Here is a 16,748-nt window from a genome sequence, read left to right as displayed (position 1 = left end):
TTGCATACCTTCCTTCTCTCGGGCTCTTGCTGGATGCTGGATAAAGTGAGGTGTTTTGTCATCTCTGCCCAAATGCATCCTCTAGTGCAGCAGCTTGCAAGTTGGCAGCCCCCAGGCTCTGCCCCACAGGGGCCTGGCAGGTCTAATGGGTGGGTACCTGTACAACTTTCTCCTTTGAGAGTCTCATTTTGCAGCTGGCTGGAGCGAGTGGAAAAGTCTTTCCAAAAACTGTCACTGATTCACTTGAAAAATTATATTTTTCACTTCAGCAGAGCAAAAAGGAATGTATATGCCTGTATTTCAGACCAATATGACTTGTTCATGCTTTGTTATCAGATGGTGCAGCTTTTCCTACGCTGGTGCTCCAAGTCAGCCGCCTTGTTTCCCTCGAGGCACAGGGCAGTGATTCTGAACTTGCTCCGTGCTACCTTCTCTTGAAATGCTGCTGTCCTTTGAACTTCTTTCCCCAGGCTTGGCAAACAGCCCTGCCATCAGGATCGGTGTGAGGTGTCCTTCAAAGCTATAAACCCAGCTAATTTGTTGGAAGGGAGGCTTCTGAGCACTGGCCATTGTTTCACCTTTCCTGCCTTGTTACCCAGTGAGCCTTGTATGGCCTTTCTATGGCTTCCTTGTCTTTTTTAAGTGTGCGTTTGGGCAGGCAACAAAACAAAACAGAAGAAGATGCAATGGTTGGAAGGTTTTTGTTTGTTTAAAAAAAAAAAAAGAGAGAGACAAATGCTTTAGTTCAGCTCACAGCAATGTAATTGTTTTTTCTCTCTCAAAACATACCTACATTTATATGGTAGGAAGATACCACTTTATTTTAATGCCCTGCCCTGCCCTACCTCAAAATCCAAACCTGTTTGTCATTGTACCAAGTTACCTTTTGCCCATAGTTTCCGAACACCACCCAGGCATTAAAACCAGAAATGATCACACCATAGAAACAACAAAGTCTCTTGCTTAATTCATTTGCATGTGCGTGTATTATCCATGAGAAGATATCTCCAAATGCAACACATTGTAGTTGCTTGTCTAGGTGGTTCTATTTTAATCCTCTCCTGCAAGCAGGAAGTCCCATGGTCATGGCCAACCATAAAGTTCTGCCTTCTTTATGCATGGACTTCTTCCAGTTTAAACCACTCATATGTGACGTCTAACTCCCTTTGAAGATAATGGAAAAGATTTTTGCTCTTGTAAATACTCATTATATGGCCTAAATATGCACTGTTCTGGATCACAGAATAGTTTGCAACAGTTAGGATTCCTGCAGGTTTTTGAAACTTGGCTTTGGCTATGTTTTTGTTGTAAATAAATGACTAGGCTCAGTATTTCAAATATGTCTTCACCAGGCCCTGACACCACACGAGAGCATTTCTTCTGATGTTAATATCTGGATTCCAGCATGACTAGTGCTTCAAAATTTTTTGTTTCTCTTGCATTTCTCAACATGAGGTTTACCATTGCTGTCTCCTCTGCCCCTAATCCCATGGAAAAATATCAGCTTGGTCTTGGAAGATAAAAATACCTTGCAGATGACTCCAAACTGGCAATTAAGAGGAAAAGCTTTATGTAAAACAAAACAAAACAAGACAAAGAAGCCTAACAAACCCTCATGCTAGGCACTGAGATTTTACTCTGGCAAAATCCTCTTGACTTTACAGGCCACTGGTTTGAATAAAAATTAGTAAAAATATGATGTGGGACAGTATAGCTATGGCTGCCAACTGATTCCCATGCTGTTCATTCTATACACAGTTGTATTTTCACACATTCTTTGTTTTATCTCCTGAAGGCAGTAGTTTGTAATTCAGACAGTCAAGAGGCAGTTTATTTGAGGACCACAATATTAAAAATACTGCTTCTTTTCTGGCAAACTAGAAGCATCTCTCTGTGCTTTTAAGGAAGATGGGCTGGATATTTTTGGATGCTCACTAATTCAGTTCAGCTGTCCTTGCTGTTTTGTTCACTTGGATATAGAAAGTGAGAGCAAGGGAGGATGTATAGAATTACACAAAAATCAATTCTTTATAGAGCTGCAGACCACCTTGTTTATATCTTCTCCATACATCAAGAAATCGATCATTTACTGTGTCTTTTAATTTGTAATTCAAAACATGTATTCTTGTAATGGGCGGTCCAATTCAGTTTTATCAAAGTAATCATCTAAGGGTAATATTCTCCTGCATAACTACTCTTGTATCTGCAGTGTCTGTTTATCTTTGTTGTGTTTATTCATTTACTTACACAGCAAAAGGTAAGAAAGCTTATGAAAGGAAAAAGAATAATGAAAAAAAGAATGGTAACAAGGCTTGTGTAAAATATTGCTGTAAAAACTCCCCTGAGGGATCGTACCTCAAATCCTAAAGCAACTGCACTCTACCAGAAGTAAAACCATACTATCATGAGCTGATGGGTTTCCATGCACAGGAAAAAAAAATGTGGATGGTGATAGGAAGACGCTGGGGCTACTTTTCATCTTCACCCAGAGGCAGCTGCTCAGTTTGCATCTTCCAGCAAGGAGTAGAGGCAGGAACAGGATGCCAGCCCCACGCACAGTTATAGAAGGGTGGAATATGGTGCAGGAGGAGAAAAGAAAAAATTAAAGTCAGGGAAGCAAACAAAAGGCAGAAGGATAAAAATCTCGAGTTAGTGTGAAGCTCCTGAAAATCTTTAGGCCTGTAAAAATAAGTGGATGCAATTCTTCCTGTGCTTGTTTTTCTTTCTGGTGGTGCTCAGCATTTCAGTATGTCTTTCTTTGTTACAAGTGAATGAGAGAAGTTATCTGCCTTTTGAGAGATCCCTTTTTTTTCCAGCCCAAGGCATGATTACTCAAGGCAAGGTTCTTAAAACCCCAATAAATCTTAGGAACCGAACAGATAGTCTCAATATATTTAAGGTTTTAAGCTTTCCTTTAAGATGACATGTTTCTACTGCTTCTTTAACATTAACAAAGGATATACTTTGATGCATCTGTTAGCAGTCGGCAGCTTTACAATGGCATTCGAAAATTGCACCAAAAACTTGGGGGTTGTGTGCTTATGGGCACCTTGAGATTCTTGGCAGGTCAGGATTATTTTAATTGACGTAATGAGGTAAACGTACTGTAAAAATGAGAAAGACTGTTTTCAGGTGGAGGCACATTCATTTGCCAGTAGTAAAACCTAAATTGCAGCACATTATACAGCTATCCCTAGAAGATATAAGTTGATACAGTTGTGCAATACGTACCTGTTCAGAGTGGCATGCTCTGGTCTCCTACTTCCTTAGACATGCTGCTTCCCTCTGAGCATCCGGAGCAGCTGGAAAGGTTAGGGCACAGACCAGGGACTTGTCTCTTGGTGGGTTGCATGTATTAAGAATTAAGTACAAAGGGATCTGGGCTAAATATGATCATGATTTTACAGTGTGTTCAGGATGTCTCAGATGGAGAGGGAAGCTAGGAGGATCAAAATGCTTCCTTTAAAATTTGGAGTCTGAGCTGACTTTTGAAGCTACAGAGTAAGTGTTTTTATGCATGATTAGTTTAGGCTGTAGCAGCACAGTTGTGGATGATAAAATACAACTGGCGTAACCTGCTGGTTGTGCTTCTGGGGTGTTGATTTTGAATACAGTTCTGTCTGTCAGGGGGAATGTGTGGGTGAAGCTTCCTGTGGGTGGCTGCAACTCTGAACATTTGTTCCATAGCTCCAAAATTGGAGCACAGCTGAGAGGCAGGAGGACTTCTAGGCATCTGTGGGATCCTGCCTGCTTTTAAAATGTATTTCTAAGGCTGTTAATGCACATAAATCATGTAGCCTTTCAGGGACATCTGGGTTTGTTTTAAACTTGCTAGGTATGATATAATGCTGGTGTAGAGTCAACAATCTCTCCACTGGAGTGGAGAGGACTCTCAAGCCTTGAGCAGGACAGCCCTTGTCGGGGAAATGGAATCCCCTTCAATGCCAAATTAATATATTTTGGATCAACTGCATAGGTGTAAAAAAAATAATCTATGCAGATAGGAGGCAGCTGGCTGGTCAGAAAAGGGCACTGCAGAGAGTGCTGTGTGGGCAGGGGCAAGCAGGGCCACAAGGGTCACTGTGTGAACCACACCCCAGACCAAGCCTCAGATCAGAGACAGTCCTGACTGCCCACGACTCCTCTTCACTGTCAGGGAGCATGGAGGGAGAGATGGGGAGAGGAGCCCAGCTGTGACTGGGAGCAGAGGAACAGCTGGTGTGGACAACATCAAGTGTCAGGGAGCACCTCCAGCTGGGATGGGACTTTCTGCTTTTCTGGGCTGCTGGTCTCCTCCTTGCAACCTCCTCCTGCAGGATCTTGTTGCTCAGGCTCCTTTCTTCACCCCAGCCCTGCTCCCTCCAACCTCTTCTCTCTTTTTTATTTTCCTCCCTCTGATCCTAGGGATCAGAGTGCAGCCTAGGGCTTAAAGCATTTGCTGCCCTCATGTAGTGTTTGCCATCCCTGTTCTTCAGTCCCTTTCTCTCCCGTTAAGTAACCACACCTGTAATGGATGTAAACACAGCCTTACCTTGGTTTCTATATGCACTGATCAGCCTAGTGGTAATAATTCTCCGTGGCCCTTGTTAGCTTCAGAACTGCGTCTATTGAAGTGGGAGGCTGGGTGTGTTGAGTAGGTTTATTTTGAAGCTGGTTATATTTAAATTAGATGAAAGGGCAAGAAGTGGTTAAAAACAACTTTTAGTCACTGGCTCAAAAGCTATTAAATAGTATATACACAGGAATAATTTGAAAGGAATAATTTTAAAGGCGTATCAGGTAATATGAAGATGTATATATCTGCTAACTGCCTGGGCAAATTAGAGAATTAATTAAAAGGGAATGTTAGCTCATTATGAGCTAGCTAATGTCAAAAAAACCTGAAGCTTTCCTTTAAGACTTACAGTGATTTTTCCCCCCCGGAAAAACATACTAATGAAATGATGTTTTGGAAGGCAGCCTTGGAATAGAGACAAGTGTTCTGATAAATTATCAGCTTCCATATATTTTTAATTGCATTGTGAGGTTAAATTTTAAGCCACAAAGTGAGGTTCCTCCTGCCTCCCTACCCTTCCACATTAGCGATTAAACATCATGCTTTGAAACACATTTTTGGATAGGAAAAAAATCTTGCTTGTAAAAGCATTTTGAGCGGTCCTTAAGTATGTCCAAGTGTTTATATATTTTCATATCTTCTATAATATTACTAAAATTTACTTGGTGAGTCCAAATGTTTTTGGATGAAAAGGAGTACTCAAAACTACTCAGAAGAGAAAGAGCACCTTTGAATATATACCTCCATATAGGAGGGTGGATATCTCTTGGCCTTTCAGTACTGAAGCTGTCACAGTGTGTGAGGGAGGAGAGACAAGACTTTGTTAACCATTCGTAAGACTGAGCAGTGAGTAGTAAAAAAGAGCCACCTTCCTGGAAAGAAAACATCCTGAATTAGTGTTACTGTATTTGTTTCTGTTTTGGGGACTTTGTGAATCATACCACCTCTTCTGAAAACCACAGAATTCCTTCAGTGGAGAAGGAGGAAGATTTTGAAAGAATCAAGAAGTCCTTGATATTCCTGTGATCCCATTAATCCTGGGGCTGAGAATTTGCAAGATGTTGGTGTAAACCTGAAAGTAGAACGATTGTTCCAAATTGGTTTGGATTTAGAATAGTAATCTGAATTCATGTCCAGCTCAAATTGAATGCATACCATGAAAGTTAGCTCTTTTTAATAATTATTTGTGCTTTGCTGGGAAATAGAATCCTCTAAAACACTGTGCTGCAATTCAGTGTCCTAAACTTGCTTTCAGGTGTCCTAATTCTAAGTTGTAGTTTGTCATCCAAGGATTGATCAAAACCTACTGCAATTGCTGATGTGAAAAGTAAGAACAAATTATTTTTAACAGTATTTGAAAGAAAAATGTGTAGTGTTGGACTTCAAAGCCAGCCTCATGATCACAGGTTAAGACGGAAAATCTTTTTATTTTTCATTTTATAAAATGGCATCAGAAGTATTTCTGAAAGTAGAAATAGTATTAAATATATTTCAGAATTAACGTACTGTAGTTTGATTATCACAGGTCAACTATAAATGTGCAGCTTTCTTGAGCTATAAACCACAGGCTATGTAAGTGTTTTGGAATAAAATATTTATGCATTTAGCATTCAGCAGTGTTGCTAATTTAGACTAGTCATTGGAAAATGATGTTCTCTTTATTGCATATTATTAAAACATAAGTGCTGCCATTTGACTTTATAAACACTAATGAAAAAATGGTAGGTGTAAATGATTTTTTACTGTTTTTAAAGAAATACACCAAAATACCTGTCAGTCTTTTCTAGTATGTGCAGCCCTGTGTGCAGGTTCATTTGAATTTAAAGAAAGATTACCCTGAAATTAAACTTCTGACTCTGAAGGGGGTAGCTGGAAAAGAAAGCCACATATTGCTTCTTTACAAGACAACTTGAAAGACTGAGGAAGTGTGTGAGGGAGGTGAGTGGAGGTATTTCCTGCATTTGGTTTTGGTTTTTGGGAATTTGGAAAAGTAAAGATTTGAGAAAGAGGAGGTAAAAAAAATATTGTTTTGTCCAAGGTTAATAAACTAGTTTTATGATAGTCGGCTATGTATTTGAACAGTACCTGAATATTGCATATTTGTTAAATAAAATGCATAATATCTTTGAGTGTCCCTTGAGAGAGGACACCTTTTTGCTTTTCAAAAATATTGTGATTTTATGCAGCATCTCAATGCATTACTTATGCCATTTGAGTGTCTTTATTAATGCCCTTGGGGAACAGGGAGCTTTGTCCCTAAAACTCACTAACTATAAACTCTCAGTATCAATCTCCTCTGTTTTTCATAGCTGCTTTGCATCTCAGTTCTACCAGGGGATTTCTGGCTAGTTTTTGCCTATGCAAACCCATGATTCTCCTCTCTGCTGCTCTACTAACAATACTGAATGGCTGAGAGAATATTTTCCTGTCAGCTCCTTTGCTGATCAGTGGGGGAGATGCCGTGTTTCTTAGAGGAGAGGAGATACAAAAGCTGATGAATCCTCTCCAAAGATAATTTAATTTAATGTCTGAAAGTTGCTTGACCAGATATTGTTGTCTTGATGGATGACAGTCCCTCCAGAGCACACAGGGATAAGCTGCCTTCATTATTTATAGGCATTCATTAAAGTAAGCAGAAAAACCTTGTTGATCTTTCAGATTCACTTTTGTGGAATGAGAAGAGTCTATTGTACTAGATCAGAGTCCAAAAATATTTAGATGGTTTTTTTATGAGGATGTAGTATCAAAATATGGTAACATTATACGTTAGAATATTCTTCCCTAGATGAACAGCCTTTATCAAAATATGCTTTCTTCATCAAGTTATGATTTTTTTTTTAATGGATGACAAGGAAAATATTTAGCTATCAAGGGACATAGGTGAGTCAGCAGTAAATATTCCACTTAAATAATTTTACACCTACAGTTCTCACTATTTCACAGGCTGAAGAGCTGTGAATTGCTTTATCCAGATTAGAGTGACCCTTGCCAATTCATGGTGCAACCAAAAGCTTATGCTCACAAACTCCATGCATATTGTTTATGGAGCAGTCCTTCTGTGAGAGCTGAGAGGTGGGAAACAAGCAAAAGCATTTTGTCTTCCGCCTTTCTGCCTGTGTACAACATGCCAGGGAAAAATTAGAAATGTTTTGCCTGCAAGAGAAATGAGCCTCACTTTCTTGGAGTCATGTCTAATAGCTAGATTTGTAGATGCCAACTAACTCTTAAGAAGGACCCTTTCCAGTAAAATATATGGTATGGGGGGATGGGTGAGCATCATAAGAGAGAGTGCCAGAAGACAAGCAAATTTTGTAGAATGCCAAGCCACATGTCTTATATCCTGTTCCCTTCTCCTGAATTTCTTAGCTAGATCCCTCATATTTTGTGGAAGCTGGAAATAAACTAATAGGTAAACAATACTCTAAATAGATAATTTTGTTCTGTTGGCATGTAGTGGAGATACAGCATAGCAGGTGTTACTGGGAAGGCAAGGGGGTGGGAAATGTAGGCATTAATTTAATCAATCAGCTTGAGTCTGTCCTTTATGACTGAAAGTATCTTTCCGTATATTTTTTCATTCCCTTGTGTACTGATGGGTTTTTGTAAGTTGATGCTTGTATGCATCTCGTCATTGTACTACTCAAGTGCCTCTTGCTCAAAATCTTCTTCACCTCCCTTCTGGCTTTTTCTCTCTTTGTGCTATTTCCTTCCAAATCACATATCCTGCCAGATACCATGCTGTTTTAAACCAGCCACACTGTCCTCATTCCTCTCAGAGAGGCAATGTTGAAATGCTCTCTTTTATTTTCCTGTAGTGGGAAATTACAACTCCTGCAGATGCAGGTTGACTCAAGGGCAAGGATACGGAGGCACCGGGTCAAAACAGTAGTACCAGTCGTGCTTGTTCATGTCTCTTCAAACACTGGGTGAAACATGGAGAAACCAGTGCTCTTGAGTTGGGTGGGAGGAGCCTTGGATCAAGTTAATCGACCCCCCATTTCATTTGGCAGTCACTCTTGCTGCAGTATGACCATACTTTCTCAGTCAACATAGCATTATTAATCGATAATGTTCAAATGGGTGTGTTCCAAGTCAAGTTAAGCACCTTTAATGCTTAGCACCAAAGGTTGTAAAATGCCTTACCAGCAAAAATGTGCTGAACTCCTTTTCTATGTAAGGCAATGCTGTTCTCCTGAATTGTGCTGAACATGCTACCATTTAAGTGATGCTATAGATCATTACGTGGTCAGACACAGTAGGGTATCCAGGACCCTGGCCAGCCTTGGGCAGGACTGAGGTCAGAACTCTCTGGTTTCTGGAATGACGGACCTTGTGGGGCAGAAGGGAAAGGAGGACAGTCCACATGGGCATAAAACACCTACTACCTGCCCATGTTTTTAATTCAGATCACAAGCCATCTCCACAGCAGACCTGATACATGGGTATGTGCTAACAACATCTCAAGTCTGTTTGTGATTTTAGAAGCTGCTTTCACTTGTTGGGTAGCTTTTAAATCTGTCTCCACTGGAGCACCTGGTGGAAGACAACCTTTGACTCCTTTGTCTGTCTCTCTATTTTTTGGTTAGCGGGAATTCTTCCCCATTTCTACATCTGCAACTGGAAAAGTGCATGACCAGCTGCATTCTCCTCATGGTCATGCCATGATGCTGTGGCTTTCACTCCTCTGCCTGCTGAGCACACAAGAACTGAAGCTTCAAGAGCAGTTTTAACATCTCTCAGGCGTAAAGCCAGTAGGTAAACACCTTGCTGGTATATTTCCTACCAGGTAAAAAGAGAATCCCCACTCCCCTGCCCTCCCATAACCTGTTCTGCCACTAGTTTCTCAAAGAATGTGGCAGATGGTAACCACTGCTGGAAGAAACCATCTAATCTAATCATAATTACATAGTAGCAGAGAACATAGGATACATTTCACTTACAGATTGAAAAGCAAAATATACCATGGTATTTAAAATAAATTACATCTTCTTTTGGTCAACTGAACAATCTCTTTTTGAAAAAGCAGTGTAAAACTTTGCAGTCATTCATCTTAAAAGGTTTTATTTTCCTCCTGGTCTACTCTTCTTTGTACGTATTACCTTTTCTGTTTGAAAACTCAGCCTTTCTCAGCAGAAAGGTGCTGCACTGAAGTTCTTTAGCTGAAAGTGTATGCCCTACTTGTCAGTTCCATTAAAATGTTTAAGTGGCAATGGGTTTATGATCAGGTTTCAAATTACATTAGTCATTCACCAACTCCAGAAGGCAAGCTGATCTGTATTTTTGTTGAGAACTTGTGTAGCTACTGAGAAGTACTTTCCCAAACAGTTTTTAAGAGCAAAAGCCTGTGTGGCATAGTGTCTGCATCTCATAGGAGGTTAGTTTTGCTTGAGGACAAAAGAGTTGGTTTTGTATTTTTAAAAACGTAAAGTCAGTCAAGCATGTCTCCTGATAAATGAGTGTCTTATATGTTTTAGATCTTACATGTCTTGTATCTTAAAATGGAATTGGGTATATTCTGGTTGTGTGGCTTCTTTGAGGTTTGTTGGAGTTTTTTCCTCCTCTCTAATGGGAGCAATATTCTGTTTCTACAAATGTGCAATTAAACAGATTTTGTGGCAGAGAACCATGGAAAATAAAGATCATGAAGTAAAGAGCTACCTTCTAATCAGAGCAGCTATGCAATACATGGGTGGGGGATCTGTGTCTCCTCCTCAGTGCAAGGAGAGAATGGAATCCAGTGGGAAATCTCAGCCACCTATGAAATTGCAAAACCTCTGGCTGCATCCTGTGTTTCCTCATTCCACCTCTTGAATCAACTTGTGACCTTGCCTCCATAGAGATGCTGCTCATTGCCATGCCTGGCTGTGCCTACAGCCTGCACAGTCCCACTGGAGCAGAGGGCTGTTCCTGCTGTCCTCACTGGATGACACCAGATTGCTGCGGGGAGTCACTCCTGTTGCCAGCACACAGTCCTCTCATTCAACTGTCCCGTTGCGTGTGATTTAGCACTGTGTTTTTATTTGAAAGAAAGGAAAAGGCTGAAGGATGCCGTATGTCACATACTTTCCAGGTCCCTACATCTCACCCTGGCAAGTGTTTGGGTTGTTTTGGTTTTGTTTTTTTGGTTTTTTTGTTTTTGTGGTGGTGGTGTGTTTTTTCTTCATTTGTAAATTGTATTTGCTGATGGTCTAATGTAATCTGCAAGAGTTTTGCTTGTATTACACAAGAGTAGAAAAGGAGCTTTAATTCAGGAGAAGTAGATCCTCATTGTTGGTTAAGTTAAAACATCTCTGCTCATAGAATAACTCTGTGGATTTGATTTATTCCTTTTCAAACATACTGAGAGCCTCCAATCAGTAATGAAATCTGTACATTTGAACAACACTATTTTGTCTCACTCTGTAAAATAGGCTTTTGGTAACTTTCAAACTTTTAAGTAAGGCTTATAATTTTACTCCTGCTAGGCAATAAAACTGTGCAGGGGAATGTGAGGTAATTGCATGGATGGGTTGATTTGGAGTTAGATATCTTCACGGTTTGTTCACTTGGTTAGAGAGTAGGAGAGACAAGGATGAGAAAAACAAAAAGAAGGTTTTTTAAAATGTAGTTTTTGAATTTCTTGCCTAAAAATGGCTGGCATCGAGATGCATAATTTGAACTTCAGTAATTTGATTGCAGTGGTTTTGTAGACACTTCTGTTTTGGAAGATATCTGTGACTGATTGGTCTTTTCTGACAGGTCTCCTGTTGTCTTTCTGATGCAGCTTCATTTGGAAGTTCATTGTTTTCATTTCGGGCTTTCCCTTCTCTAAAAATACTCTGGCAAGTAATAACCACAAAACACAGCTTCTTTTGAAAACCCTCCCACTTGAGCTGTTAAGAGCTTGAGTAACGTTGTTTATCACTTACACAGAACATAAAATGGAAGTGACATTTTTTTATCCAAGGATTTTTGCAGGGGCTTGTTTTTGAAAGAGTTTGCTGTGGTCACTGCAGAAAAAAATAAATCTGCCACCATTTTCAACTCAGGCAATAAAGGTTCAAATTTTACTTGGTCAGAAATTTGTTTGGTTTGATTTATTCTGAGAATAAAAATTCAGTCTGGGAAACCTCACAGATTCCTATTTGAAAGAGGCTTGGCTTAGAATAAGATCTTCCAGGTGAAGCTTAGAAAAGTTGTCATGTAGTTGTCACAGGGGAATAATCGTGACTTCAACCAGCTACGTAGTATTGCTCTGCCATAATTTTGGAGAGCTTTAAGGATGAAATTAACTTGAAAAGAGCATCCAGACTTGTCAGGGCCGACCCGGCGTGGCCGGCTGGGCCGGTGCGAAGTGCGGGCATTATTCCTGCCGCTGAGCTCTCCCGCAGCCGGGAGCGGGCTCGCCCCGAGGAATGGGAGCGACAGGCGCTGGAGCCGGGCAAAGGGCAGCCGCAGCGTGCAGGAAGCCTGAGACTGCAGGAACCGAGCATGTGCCACACTTTTTCTGCAGCCCATGCTCTTAATGCTCAAAAATAGCCACCCCAAAAGGCATTTAAGTTGGCTGGATTTGCTCACATGTTACTTATGGGATGTCTGAATGGCAGACTGGTGCCAGCACTGCATTTTCCTCATTTTACAATTCAGAGCAGAATTTTGGAGCTTTTTGATCTATGGTATAGCAGGACAGAATTGGTACTCCTGTTATGACAGTTTAATTATTCTTTTAATGGTTCTTTATGACCTTATGTAATATTACAAAGTGCATCCTTCCCTCAACCTCCTTTCCTCTGCTCCCTTGTCACCCAAACTATATTATGAAAATTTTAAAAGAATACAGGGATTTTTGAGTTCTTCTGGATGTCTGTGATAATAACAATTCCATTTAAACAGAGAGGAAAATATGTGAATCTGCCAGTTTTCCAAACACCCTGTACAAACCCATTTGTCTGACTGAGAAAATGTTGAGTACTCCCATGACTGAATGAAAAGTCAACAAATTAATTCTTTAAGTAAGACAGGTTTGGGTATTTTATTTCTTCAGTAAAGAAGTGTGCTACCTACATTTATCCTCCAGCCATGAGCTGAATTCCATTGTAATGAAGTGAAATTGTTCAGATCCAGTTTTACCTGTTTTTCAACTTCCTATTTCACTTTACTTTTACTTGTAATCTTCTTTTCATGCTTTGCTCTTGCCCAGGACATGGTAGTCACATAAGCAAATAAATCTTCTCAGCAAAGAAACACCAAAACAACATGAAAACTAGTGCACACAGTTTGTAGTTGTTGTTTTTAGCACAAATTTACTGTCCTGAACTTCAGCTGCTGGTTCCTTCTGCTGTAGTAGTCCACCCCCTCAAGCTCTGTTTAGATGTAAAGCTACATACAGGATGTTACTGGTCAAACACTGTTACCAAAAGAGTCAAAAGCAGCTGGAAAACTGTGACTCTGGGATACTCAGATTTGCATTCTTGATAGTTTTGTCACTTCTTTATATGTCTTCCTGTTGCTGGTTTTTCAGACCCCCTGGCTGGAGGGATTCAAGTCACCAAGTTGCATGTTTTAAAATGGGCTTTTGGGAGAGTGTGTCCGTGTGTCTGTCCATCCATGTGTATGTGCATGTATTTCAGGTTTCCAGTGCCAGGATGCTATAGCTGCTGTGGCATTAGTTGCTATGTAATTGCTAGTATTTCTTTAGGCTTGCTGCAATATTTCTTTAATGCAGTCCTTTGGCACTCATCTTTCCAAACTCTGCAAAATGGTCCCACCTCCTCCTGTGTACTGCAGCACAAGCTGTAAGGACAGGTTTCCTACTCTGGCATAGCAAAACCTTACAACCCAGGCTGTGATAGAGAGCAAAAGGGAGAGAAACAAAGTCTTGGGAAGAAAGGGAGTTTCAGTCAAAGCCCTGGGCCCTACTGAGTGTAGGAGTACAAGTCATTTTCATTTATTATTCATGTTGTTTGAGCTTTCGTTTTACATCAAGCCTCATTGATAAGAAATTTTGAATATGTGCACTTTTAAGTTAGTTAAGAAGTTTGTTATCCTCCTGAATAGCTGGCAGCTAAGACAGTATCTTGCCTGGCTGAACTGATTCTTTAGGAATACATTTCCCAGAGCTGATGCCAGAAGTGGGTCTCCCAAACGATGTCACCATCATCTGCCCCCAGATAGGAATAACAGCAGGCAGTTTTCTTGGGCTGCTGACAGGGCATCTACGATATATTTGTCTGAACAGACAGGCCATCTGTAAGTGTCTTTTGACTTGCTCAAAACGTGTCATATGTGGGGGAGTGAGAGCAGAGAGGGGACTTGTCCGGTGCTTTCACACACCCCCACTCCCTGCTGTTTGTGTTGCACTGGTGACCTGAAAAGGACTCCTGCCCCACCCCCCCCATCCTGCTGCCGATTTTTGGGAGCACCCAGGACCCTTGGCCTAATCCCTTCACCCTCGTGTCCTCAGCATGAGAGATGAGTGTGGATGTCCCAGCTGTGGTGCATGACCTCTTTGCTGGAGACTTTTACATCTCCTAACTCCATGGCCTCTCCAAAATCGTTTATGTGCTTCTGCTGCTCACTCAGCCCACATGCTCTGAGTGTGCTTGTGTTCACTCATCCTTCAGTGTGTATCAGGATCAGCTCTGCAGAGTGAGCACTGTGAGCTGCCTGCCATGCCAAGGCGTGAGCATGCCCTTTAAGAAATGCATGAAGTATCCATGTGTGCTTGACAGTGCCAAACACTTCGGACTCTTTTGCCATTTTCCTTCCACATCATCCTTCTCAACAAATAGTTTGCTTGACACAAAAAAGGATGAAGCCTGACTTGGAGCCAAAGTATATGTGCCCATCCATGTCTGGCATCAGTGGGGCACATCAGCTGATGCTTGATTGATTCCCAAAACCTACAGCTTGGAGAGTGGTGGCACCACCATTGGTGCCCCTGTGTGGGCTCCTGGGTGCTGTTCCCACAACTATAATTTTTCCTCCCTCCACCGTACATATCCATGTAGCTGCTCCCTTGGCCCATTTACAGCCTGGGTCACACCTGGTTGGTCTCAGCTCCTAGGTGAAGTAATAGGTAAGGAATGTTACAGGTATATAAGTTCCTCCTCCTGGCACCACTTGGCCACCAATTACCCAGCACAGCCATACCTGCCCTTTTAAAGCTCCAACTGTGACACCACATGGACTGTTCCACGTTTTATAACCTGCTGCAGGCTGAGTCAGCTGAGGGATCCTGGCCAGTAGCAGAGTAGTGCTCAAGTTTATGCTATAGCTGCCATTGCCACATCACATAGGAACCCCATAGACAGGCTAAGGATCCCGTGGGAAACCACAGGTCTCCCCTAGATACATCCAGTATTACTCTAGCATGTTTACAAGCTTCCTCCTTATGCAAAAAAAGAAGTAGGATGATGTGGTAATGCTGAGTTGATAGACACATGTGAGGCAAGAAAGTCTAGTTCAGCCTGCAACAGAGAAGAGTGGTGGTTTTCATTTAGCATCTTCATTGGCAACACTGTAGTTGGGCATTTGCATCCTATGATGGCAGGATTTGGAATGTGCCTGCCTATAGACCGGGCTTCTCATTTGCTAATTGCCTGCTCTCCATGCTTTGGACCTGAAACATGTGCAAAGAGTTTTTGGAGGCAGAGATTGCCTGCTGCAGGTGGGTCTTTGTGCTTGTTACATTGTCTGGAACAGAGCTCCTTTGGATGTTATTTTGAAATTCAAAACTGTAAGCACAGGGGGAGATGAGAAATTTATTTCTTTTTCCCTACTCCATTCTGTCCTGACATCTGTCTACACCCTGGATTTCCAACTTTTTTGGGTTTGAGGGTTCCTGCTATTCTGCTTTTCTTTTGTTTTCTTCTTTTTCATTTGGAAATATTTTTTCTCAAACATTTTCTTCCTTGTACGTCATTTAACAAAACTAATTGTTGTGGGATGATCTATGCAAGTACTTCCAAATTTCTGCTACTGTACAGCATTATCCCTATGCTCTTTCACAAAAAAAAACAAAAAGCAGGAAAAAAAACCCTAAAAAACAGAGTGAACTAAACCCAAGTGAGTCTTGTAACTGAGAGACTCTCTGAGTCTGGATTTGCAAACTAATGACTAATTTCCCTAAGTACTTGCCTACTCCTAATTGCATCTAGATGAGATTCTTGGATTGCTTGGGGCAGGCACATATTCTTTAAGTGCCTTGCATGTCTATGTCATAAGAGAATAATTCAGAATTATGTGGAGCTAGTGAAATGTACTTACCCAGGATTAAATTTGACTTCTGTGTTCTGGTTTTGTGGAGGTCAAAACAGCTTGAAGATCATAGTCAACCTGAGAATACTCCAGATTTTTGTAGCAAAATCATCACATACTTTACCCTGCATGCACTTGTGGAAAAGCTGCAAGGTCTTTGGGGTTTTTGGCCCTTCTCTTACTTAACACAAGCTAAATGCTGTGTACATCTCATCAGGGCCCTGTTAAAGTATTGAAGAATGAATGATGGGGGTGCTTTAAAGAAAGGCATCAGTCCCGTTGGGAAATTTTTGCTGAGCCTACTCCCACCTTCCTTAATTGTTACTGTGCCTGTATTGGAAGAGAGAGTCCTTCCTGAGCACTCTCAGACCCTGAGCGAACACATCTCTCCCCCCAAAACTTGTTGTGACACATCTGGTTTATATTGAGACTGCTGGGTTTCTGCTAAGCCCTCCAGCACAGAGGAGCCTTTGAGACATTTATTCTGCATTCCAGCTCTGAGCTATTTGCTAGGGGAAGAGAAAGCAATGCAGTGTCTTTCATTCAAAAAAAAAAAAAAAAAGAAAATAAGAATACCTTTTGGAATGCAACTTCCCTTTTGTAGTAACCCACGTGAAGGTGAAGGCTGTAAAGATGACAGAGCCAGGGCTCAGCCTCCAGAATGGAATAACTCTGTTGCTGTGGTCAGCATGGTATCTTAGTATTTCTCCTACATCTTTTAAGGTGGTCTGATTGCTAATTAACACTTACTGTTCTATTTTCTGGTTTTGATTTTGTTCTGATTTTTTTGCTTTTGTTTCGCTGCAAGGCGTGCCTTTGGCTGTGGTGGCTTGTCTTTTAGAGTATGGATTTCCTATAGTAACACTGGAATATACAGTTCGTATGTAACTCCTGAGGAGAGACCTAATGCGTCTTTGTCACCCACAAGGACATTCTAACTTTGCAAAATAATTTT

At 41.1% G+C, this 16,748-nt stretch overlaps 1 protein-coding gene across 3 annotated transcripts in view; it reads left to right on the top strand.

The window, feature by feature from the left end:
* Positions 1-16,748, top strand: part of PLXNB2 (plexin B2) — a 252,661-nt gene that overhangs the window by 93,305 nt on the left and 142,608 nt on the right. The window lies entirely within an intron of this gene.

Source organism: Aphelocoma coerulescens, chromosome 1A (assembly GCF_041296385.1).
Source record: "Aphelocoma coerulescens isolate FSJ_1873_10779 chromosome 1A, UR_Acoe_1.0, whole genome shotgun sequence".
Classification (NCBI taxonomy): Eukaryota; Metazoa; Chordata; class Aves; order Passeriformes; family Corvidae; genus Aphelocoma; species Aphelocoma coerulescens.
This window is presented reverse-complemented; position numbering and strand designations above follow the sequence as displayed.